The 9,072-nt window shown below is 39.9% G+C and overlaps 1 pseudogene; it reads left to right on the forward strand.

Annotated features, from left to right (window-relative positions):
* The first annotated feature begins 7,424 nt into the window (after window positions 1-7,424).
* LOC105988971 lies at window positions 7,425-7,953 on the forward strand (annotated as a pseudogene).
* The last annotated feature ends 1,119 nt before the right edge of the window (window positions 7,954-9,072 follow it).

The raw sequence follows: 9,072 nt of genomic DNA on the forward strand, positions 1-9,072 counted from the left end.
GTTGAATAACATTCATTTATTCATTATTTAGTAGTGCAATCAGTCAAAGTCTCCATAATCATGGCCCAGCTTTTCAAACCTGCCTCTTATCTGTAAACACATTTCCTGAGTTGCTCTATCTTTTCATCTTGTCTAGGTGATCTATTACAATATACCAGAACCTGTCTACTCCCTTTTTAATCCCTTGATGGATTATAAATAGCTGCTCTAAACCTTCCCAAAGCTTGGAAGGCAAATCCTTCTTTCAAAATGACTATCACCTACTTGCTCCACACTCAAGCCCCCTTCAGGGGGCTGTATGCCCTCCCCAGGGCAGACACAAATTCTTGCCTATTTCTCTGCCTCAGTGCTGTGGTAATGCTATGGTAAGGACAGCACTGGACACACACACATCCCTCCCTGCTGCCAAACATTTAATGGAGGATTAAAGACAAGAAAATATAGCATAAGAGGAATAGCAAGGGAAGGAAGGAAAAGAAAACAATAGATGACAGGGAAGAAAAGGATGAACAAGAAGAGACCCGAGGGAATTTGAGGATGAAGAAGTGAGGGCAAGAAGTGGGGGGTGGGGTGGGGGACAATGGGACACAGTGTGCCTGGCTTGCAGCCTTTGACTTGAAGATGCCTGGGCATTTATTCTGTTCTGAAGTCCGTCAAAGCACCTAGGATATAAATGCTGCTGGAAGAAACCAACTAGTCTGGAAAGGCCTCCTGGATCTCTGATACCCTGTGGATCCTCCTTAACCTATAGAAAAGGTAAGGAAAAAGATCTTTCTTGTCCAACATCTTAGATTTCAGAGAAACCTCTGGGCACATGGTAATTCTTGGGTTCCCTTTAAGGAACTCTTCTTCTGGAATGTTCACTTTGGAAGGATTATACTTCCAAGACATTTTGCCCTCGGATTTTACAGTTCACTTGCATACCAGAATCCTGACCTCTTCCTTCCACTGCTGCCTCCCAAGACAGAGGCCGAGAGCCAGCTTGTCCTCCTCCTAGCTTGATTTTTTTTTCCTGAGTATTTTCATTTCCACTCACCATCTGATGCATTAAGAAGCACTACCCTCAGCAAACCTCCACTGAGCTCTAATTTGTTGCTTCTCCACATATTTTTACATTCCAATGGAATGTTGTCACTGAATTAGGCACAGTGGTTTGGCCCCTTCTTTGTGGCTGCCCTTTTCTGTGTCTCCCTGCATCAGTCCTGGGTTAGCTTTTCACATGTCTGCACACCAGAATCACCCTCAGCTTTCCCATATACCTTAATCGCACCTTAATTCAGAACCAGAAAATATGCACCCAAGATGGCCCCCAGCCTTCTGCGGCCATGCTCTGTGGTCCTCCAAAATCCTTCCTTAGTCACAGATTGCATTTTAAGTCACAACACTTTGAATAACCAAGTCTTCTCAAGCGAACATCTTTTAGACAAACAATTCAGTTCCTAGAACCCAAGACCATTTAATGGAGGACACAGGATCTTGCAAATATGCTCCTGAAGGCTTGGTGCTTTATGGTTACAGGCCTCTCTTTTCTGGAGCCTAAGGCTATTGTTCTTACCATGTTTCAGCCTGATGCCAAACTTCATACACTATTTCATTCAGTTCATCTCCAAACTCCAGATCTGGTGGTGATACTTCTCTTCCAGAGTTCTTCACTGGGTACCATCTCTTTGACCAAGGGGGGGGGGGCGGCGTGGACATGCCATTGTGAAGGCACTTGAGATCTCTGCCTGTATGGTTTGGATTGCTGTTTCTCATTTCCTTCATTCTAGATGGACTTCCTGTTGTTTCTCCCATATGTGAACCAATCTCCTTGCTATCTCTGAAGGTCACATACTTTCTCTTCAGTCCCTACTTGGATATCGTCTCCTCATGGGTAGATCACGCTTGCTCCATTCCACCCTAGCCCAGATCTACCACATATTTGCTTATAACCTCTACCAACTAGATCATAGCTACATGAGGGTAGGACTTCCTATTCATTTTGTGAGTCCCCAAGGGCCCAGAGCAATGCTCTCAACAAAGCAGCTTTAACAAATCAATAAATTTAGTATTATTACCTCCAGTCTACATATAAGCTTTGTGGGTATAAGCATTTTTTCCATGTTCATTGGGAGTGGGGGTATTTTTACTAAAGGAGGAATGAAAGGTGGAGAATGATGAAGAAGGCAGTGGGGAAGTTGGGTCTGGGTTCTGCTATGCACACTGTCTGCCTTCAAGTTCACTTCTCTCACAGGTTCTCCACTGTTCTTTTTTTGTTGTTTGTTTGTTGGTCATGGGGCTTGAACTCTAATCCTGCGTGCTGTCCCTCAGCTCTTCAGCTCAAAGCTAGCTCTCTACCATTTGAGCCACAGTGCCACTACCAGTTTTCTGGTGGTTTATTGGAGATAAGAGTTTCATGGCCTTTCCTGTCCAGACTGGCTTTGAACCACGGTCCTCAGATCTCAGCCTCCTGAATGGCTAGGATTATAGGTGTGAGCCACCAGCGCCTGGCTCCACTGCTCATTCTTGACATTGACCAAGTCCAATCCTTTCCTAAATAGAAATATAGGATTAAAGTGTGGAACAAATAAGACCATAAACATTTTCCCAACATTTTAACAAATAATTTGTTCTTGCTGCTGCTGTTATTGTTAATACATTATTTTGAAGCCATTTTCTGGACAGATTTTTTGTATAAAGGAAAAGATAATATGAAATATGATAAATAAACCTCAAAAATTTCATCTACAAATTCCTATATTGTACATTACCCTCCCTGACTCATGCCAAGATTAACTCACAGTAAACATTAATAGCCCTTTATTGAATGAATGAATAAATGAGTGAGTGAGTGAGTGAACAAATGTCTCTGAAAAATAAATTTTAATTTTGTCTTAAGAGTGGACTTGGATAGATATTTTCTGAACCAGCAAACTTAATACATACAGGAACTCTTGAAAAATGAAATTGACAATCCAAATTTAATTTCTTTTATCAGAAGAGATAAACTCAGGACAGAATCTCTCATGTCAGAGCTATGCTGGAAGGCACCTTTGTTGGGAAGTCAGGATTTGGGTAGCTCTCCAACCATAAAGCTATCTCAGATGGAAAGGAAAATAGCATGATTTATAAACCAGAGTTGAGTTGGTAAAGCCATAAAGAGGCCATCTAAAGATAACCAAAATGACTCTGTATGTGTGTGATTTATACCCATAAATCTCTTCTCTTGTGCTGCTAAGAGCTCTTACACATTTCCCTTTAGGAGAGGAGGATGGTGTTCAGTTAAGGAACAAATTTCTTTACCCAGTTTCCTTGAGTTCGTCCAAGAGTATAGAATATTAGAAGTACTTTCATCTGTCTAGCACTTTCATTTCAAGAAACAACATGACTGCTTGTCCAAACAAAAATGCCTCATGGAAAGAAGGCCCTCTAAGAGGAGAGCCATCCAGAAACAATGTTAAGATGTCTCTTGTTGACATGGAAACAATGGTAAGCTCTTCTTGAATGTGGTTTAGATTCTACTTCTATGGAGTAGAATTCAGAAAAAGTAGTGAAATGGGAACAAGCCTGAAGCTCAGTGGCAAAACCTTTGCTGTGCATCCAAGATCTGAGCTTGATTGGTAACACCAGGAAAAAAGAGAGAGAAGAGATGGGACATCACATCCACTACTAGGACATGGAAGGCTATGACTTCTATCTTGTCAGCAGATTCTTTTTCCCTTGTTGGTTTTAACAAAGCAAGGTGTCACTTGGAAAAAGTCTTGTGGTAAGAAGCTGCCAGAACCTTTTAAACAACTGCCAGCCAAGAACTGATGCCCTCAATCCAATAGAGCGTTAAGAACTGATTCCTGCCAGTAACTTCTAAATAAACTTGAGAGCAGATCATGCTCCAGTTGAACCTTGAGATGACTATGGCCTGAATGGCAAAGCCCAACTAAGCCCAGATTCCACAGAAGTTGGGAGATAAATATGTTTTGTTAAAAGCTGCTGAATTTAGGGGATGTGTGTTACATAGCCACAGGGTATATGTATCAAAGACTTGTGCTAGAAGTACCATAAAAGCACAGAAGTACATGTTCCTAGGATATTCCAATGGGAACACACAGAGAGGCAGATGTCCATGGACTCAACCTCATTCCTCCAATCTTGCTGCTCATCATAGGTGCCTACTTACATACTGGACAAAGCCTCAAGTTCCATAATAGCAAAAAAACACTGCCAGCACCAGGTTCATTTCCCTTTTCCTGCTGCAGCCTATCTTGTATATGTACTTGTTCCAAATCTTCTCTCCTTTCTCTTTTGACCACGCTGCTCCTCCTGTCTGGAAGGTCTTCCTGAACTGACTTGGTGACTTGTCTCTGTGGTCTTTCCCTTCCCTTCATACATGGCTCCACTCCCTGACCTATGATCCTTGGTTTTCTTGTCTCATATCCTACCTGATTCTAAGCTCCATGGTGAGCTTCTTGTTTATCTTGCTATCTACAGAGCTACTTCACAATCTGACAAATGAGTTCAGTCAGGAGGGGATGAACACTGCTGATCCATATGCACATCTAATCATGACACACACACTTCACTATTTGTCAGGGAGATAGACAGCCACCCATTCCAAATGCCATCCAGTTTTCAACAATGCTCACCTTACAAAAATCCCTGAAAGCTTCACTATAGGTATCTCATGGGACTGGCACTGTCCATGATTTCTAGTCCTTTTTCTCTTAAAAAAGTAGATAAACTTTGACATCTTGCTTGCCAAGTAAAAGAAGAGTTGATGAAGCAATATCCATAGGATAAGCCTGCAGGAAGACAATTACTTTATTGGTTTAACTGTAAATTATGTCACATCATTGAGATAAAAGACAGCTTAAAATAGGAAGATCTATATTCAGGAAAGTTCTTGGCACACACAAAAGCCACTTAGAAGGATGAAAAGCAAATCCTCCCAATAGCAGGTGTATTTGTCACAGTGAAAGACTATATCTCATGTTAAGTTTGCTTTCAGACAAGCAAGGATATTCTAGAATTACAAATTTGCCTGTAGTTTGCATTTGAGTTCATCTTAAGTATGTCTCCATTATCAGACATGTCTTTTACAAAGTCTGTCACAATTACTCAGGTTTCTGTTCAATTCTCTATTAATTCAAAACAAAAGGAGAGAAGACTTTAAAAAAATATTTTTATGCCTTTCAAGAAATCTACCCCTCTCCCCCACTGATATTTAAAACCTGGCCTAAAGTTAAATGAACTTAGGGATCACTTGAGGAGTAAAACTAACCACCTTCCTCAATTTATCAGAGAAAATGTTTTTCACAAGTGAGAGGGGGAGTGTTTCATGGCCTTTCCCTTCTTTTCTTTTTTTTTATCAAATGTTTTCATTTTTTTAAATTTTTTATTGTCAAGGTGATGTATGCAAGAGGGGTTACAGTTACATAAGTAAGGTAATAAGTATACTTCTTGTCAAACTTGTTACTCCTTCCCTCATTTTTCTCCTACTTTCCCTTTCCCCCAACCCCTCCAAGTTGTACAGATTATTTCCAACATATTATCTTGTATATATTAGTTTCACTGGTTCCCTCCTTGTCCTTTGTCTCAGCATTCGTTTATTTTCTTTAGGGGTACAGGGCATGGAGTACTAGTTTAAAATCAATGCCTCACAGTTTCTTGGCTTGCTTGCTGAGTTAGCATTCTACCACTAGACTCACATCTCCTCATGCTGCTTTTTGCTGGTTATTTTGGAGATGGAGTCTCATGGACTTTTCTTCCAAGGTTTGCTGCAAACTGTGATTCTCCAAATCTCAACTTCTTGAGTAGCTATGATTATAGGTGTGAGCCATCATTACCAGGCTGTTGGCCCATTTCAAATACCTTGAAATCAGAGACATTAGATTGGCCTTGATATCTCTTCCTCTTCCTCCTCCTCCTCCTTCTCCATATCTTTCATTTTTTGTCTTCTTTTGATATAGGGCCTCACTATATAGCTCAGATGGGCCTGAAATTCACTATGAAATCTAGGCTAGACTTGAATTTGTAATCTTTTTAACTCTTCCTCCAGAGTACTGGAATTAAAGAGTGGAATTAAAGACTGCTGGACTTGACATCTCTGATATTGAAGAAATAAAATATTTGATGATTTAGATCAAAGGATAACATTGGTCAAGATGCATCATACTCATAAACTGCTTTGTTAAGTGACAACTCCTTTGTATAACTACTAAAAATAATTAAAAAATTTTTAAATCATTTCCACAGAAGGAAGTTCATTGTTGTGATAGATTTTAAAGTAAGGCCAATAATTAGCCTTATGAATCCCATGAAACTGGGATGACCTAAAAATTGTTTTCTATTCCTGTTCAAGTTACTAAGAATTGCCCCCATCTCTGGTCCACATCAGGGACAACATCCCAACCTAAGCTAAATCCTTCTGTTTCCTTTAGGCCATTACTCAACTCTGCAGTCAGGACAACTTCCTTGCATGGTGGCTTTGAGCTTTATAAGCTAGTTATGTGCGGGGACATGATCAATGAATTGATATTTTAACTATAAATGTACTAGAAAATCATCTATAGGGATGCCCTGGATGAGTCTGGACAAAAGTCCTTTAACATGAAAACCCAAATTATGCATTATATTAAGGCTAGCAAAGCTACTACTTGCTACTAAAGGCCCTGGCTAGATAATACCAAGAAAATAATTCTTTGACTATGGATACTGCTTAAGTCCAAGACAAAACACTACCTTCACTGGAAAGAAAAACTGAAGCAAGAAACAAGTTTTCTTCTTTCAGAATTTCTCAAAAGTGTGTTTATGTAAATGAAGCTTTAGAATTTTGCATTTAGTTAGGGTTTGTGAGATCAGGGGAAACTACAGTTTCAGTACCAGCATGCTTTCTTCAACCAGAGAAGACCCGAATGGTCCATTTGCAAATACTTCTGGCTTATCTTTAGCTAGATGGATTTGCAGTTGAGCTGCCTTTTGTTCTCTATACCTCTGCTTTAGAAAACATTTCTATTTTTTTTAATTATAATCTAGCAGATGACTTAACAGAGAAGTAAACCTCACTTTCCAGATAGCCGTTGACACATAGACATTTTCAGAATCACTCAGACACCAAGACCTATCATTCTCCCAATCTAGGGCCATGGACTTTGTACACCACAGCCCTACCCAGAAATACTGGCCACAAAAGCAAATCACCCCAACACAACACCAAGACTAAGAATGGATTCATGGGCCTATTATACTTACAGGCACACTTTCAAGTTCTTTCTCTTAGGATCTGGAGGCAAGTACTACAATGTCTTCTGTGATTCCATGATGAGAATAAGTTGGAGGGGAGGGGCGCGGTTCCGCCAGTGCAGAGAACCTGAGCTGTGAACCACGGGTTCTGGAGAGTGTCATCTTCCACGACCCAGAGAACAGGCCAACGTAAGCGGAACAATTAAAAAATGACTACACCAAATAGGACTCCTCCTGGAGCTGATCTTAAGCAGTTGGAAAGGACTGGAACAGTACGGGAAATTGGGTCACCAGGTTTTGGAGTGGATCAATTACAAGACGGCAACCTAGAAACAAACTGGCAATCTGATGGCTCCCAGCCACATTTAGTGAACATCCAATTCAGAAGAAAAACAACAGTAAAGACATTGTGTATTTATGAACACTATAAACCTGATGAAAGCTACACTCCAAGCAAAATCTCAGTCAGAGTAGGAAATAATTTTCACAACCTTCAAGAAATTCGACAACTTGAATTGGTGGAACCAAGTGGCTTGATTCATGTTTCCCCTAACTGACAGGCATAAGAAGCCAACTCGAACATTCATGATACAGATTGTTGTCCTAGCCAATCACCAAAATGGAAGAGACACCCACATGAGACAAATTAAAATATACACACCAGTGGAAGAAACTTTAATTGGTAAATTACCTAGGTGCAGAACTATTGATTTCATGATGTATCGTTCAATATGGTGACTGTGAAATAGAAGAAATGAGATTAAGCAGGTCTTTGTTTTATCCTTACTTTACATATCATATCAAATAACTTTGTGGGAAAAAGATATCAGTTATTTTGTAGTTTTGTATACATTAAAAAGTATTTGAACTTGAATAAATAACTTTTGTGTAAAAAAAAAAAAGAATAACTTGGAATATCCTAGTATTAAGCTAGAGACTTTCTTGCTTTAACAGAGGCTAGGTAAGGAAGCTTGAGAGTCATGCCTCAAAATTATGTATTTGTGACAAGGGAATAGGCCAAATGTGCCAAAGATTGTTGCTAGAATAATAGCTGCCAAACACAGCTGCATATTAGAATCAGAAGCTTCAATTATTCTGTCCCCTGCACTACACTCACCAAATAAAAATCTCTGGCAGTGGAAACCAGGACTTTAGTTTTTATACTCCCACACTGGATGAACATTAAAATAATCTGGGGAGCATTTGAAAATACCAGTGTGTAAGGTCCTCTACAGAACAATTGACTCAGAACTTTTTTAAGAGATGTAGCTTATTAAAGCTCCCTGGGTGATTCTGTGAAACCAGACCCCAGCTCAGCTTCTGGGAAGCACTGAGTTAGATGGTGTAAGATGAAGCTGAGGTCAGCAGTTTTTAATCTTTATTTGACAAATGAGAGCAGCAAGGAACAGCTATGCCATGACATTGTACTAGGCACTGTTGTACTGTGCCTTTGTCCAGTTCCAGCCCCACACTGCTCCCTGTGCATAGCTTTAAGCTGACCATTTATTTATTTGAGTCTATCCTTTAAAAAGTTTGTGAAATACAGATCAAATTATGCATATAAGCTTTTCTGATTTGGGGAAAGGGAAGGGGAACAACAAAATGGTGAGACAAAGTACAAACGGTGAACCAATGCAACAGTGATACTCACAAGACTATGTTGGAAATGAACTTTACAACTTGGGGAGGTGAGGAATTTGGAGGGGGAGGGAAAGTGGGAGAAAACTGAGGGAGGGGGTAACAATGTTCAACAAGGCATATGCTCATTACCTTACATATACAACTGTACCCCTCTGTATATCACCTTGACAACATTTTAAAATAACAATATTGATTACTTTTGTATTATTTTAGGTG

This window comes from Dipodomys ordii, unplaced genomic scaffold (genome assembly GCF_000151885.1).
Source record: "Dipodomys ordii isolate 6190 unplaced genomic scaffold, Dord_2.0 Scaffold53, whole genome shotgun sequence".
Taxonomy (NCBI): domain Eukaryota; kingdom Metazoa; phylum Chordata; class Mammalia; order Rodentia; family Heteromyidae; genus Dipodomys; species Dipodomys ordii.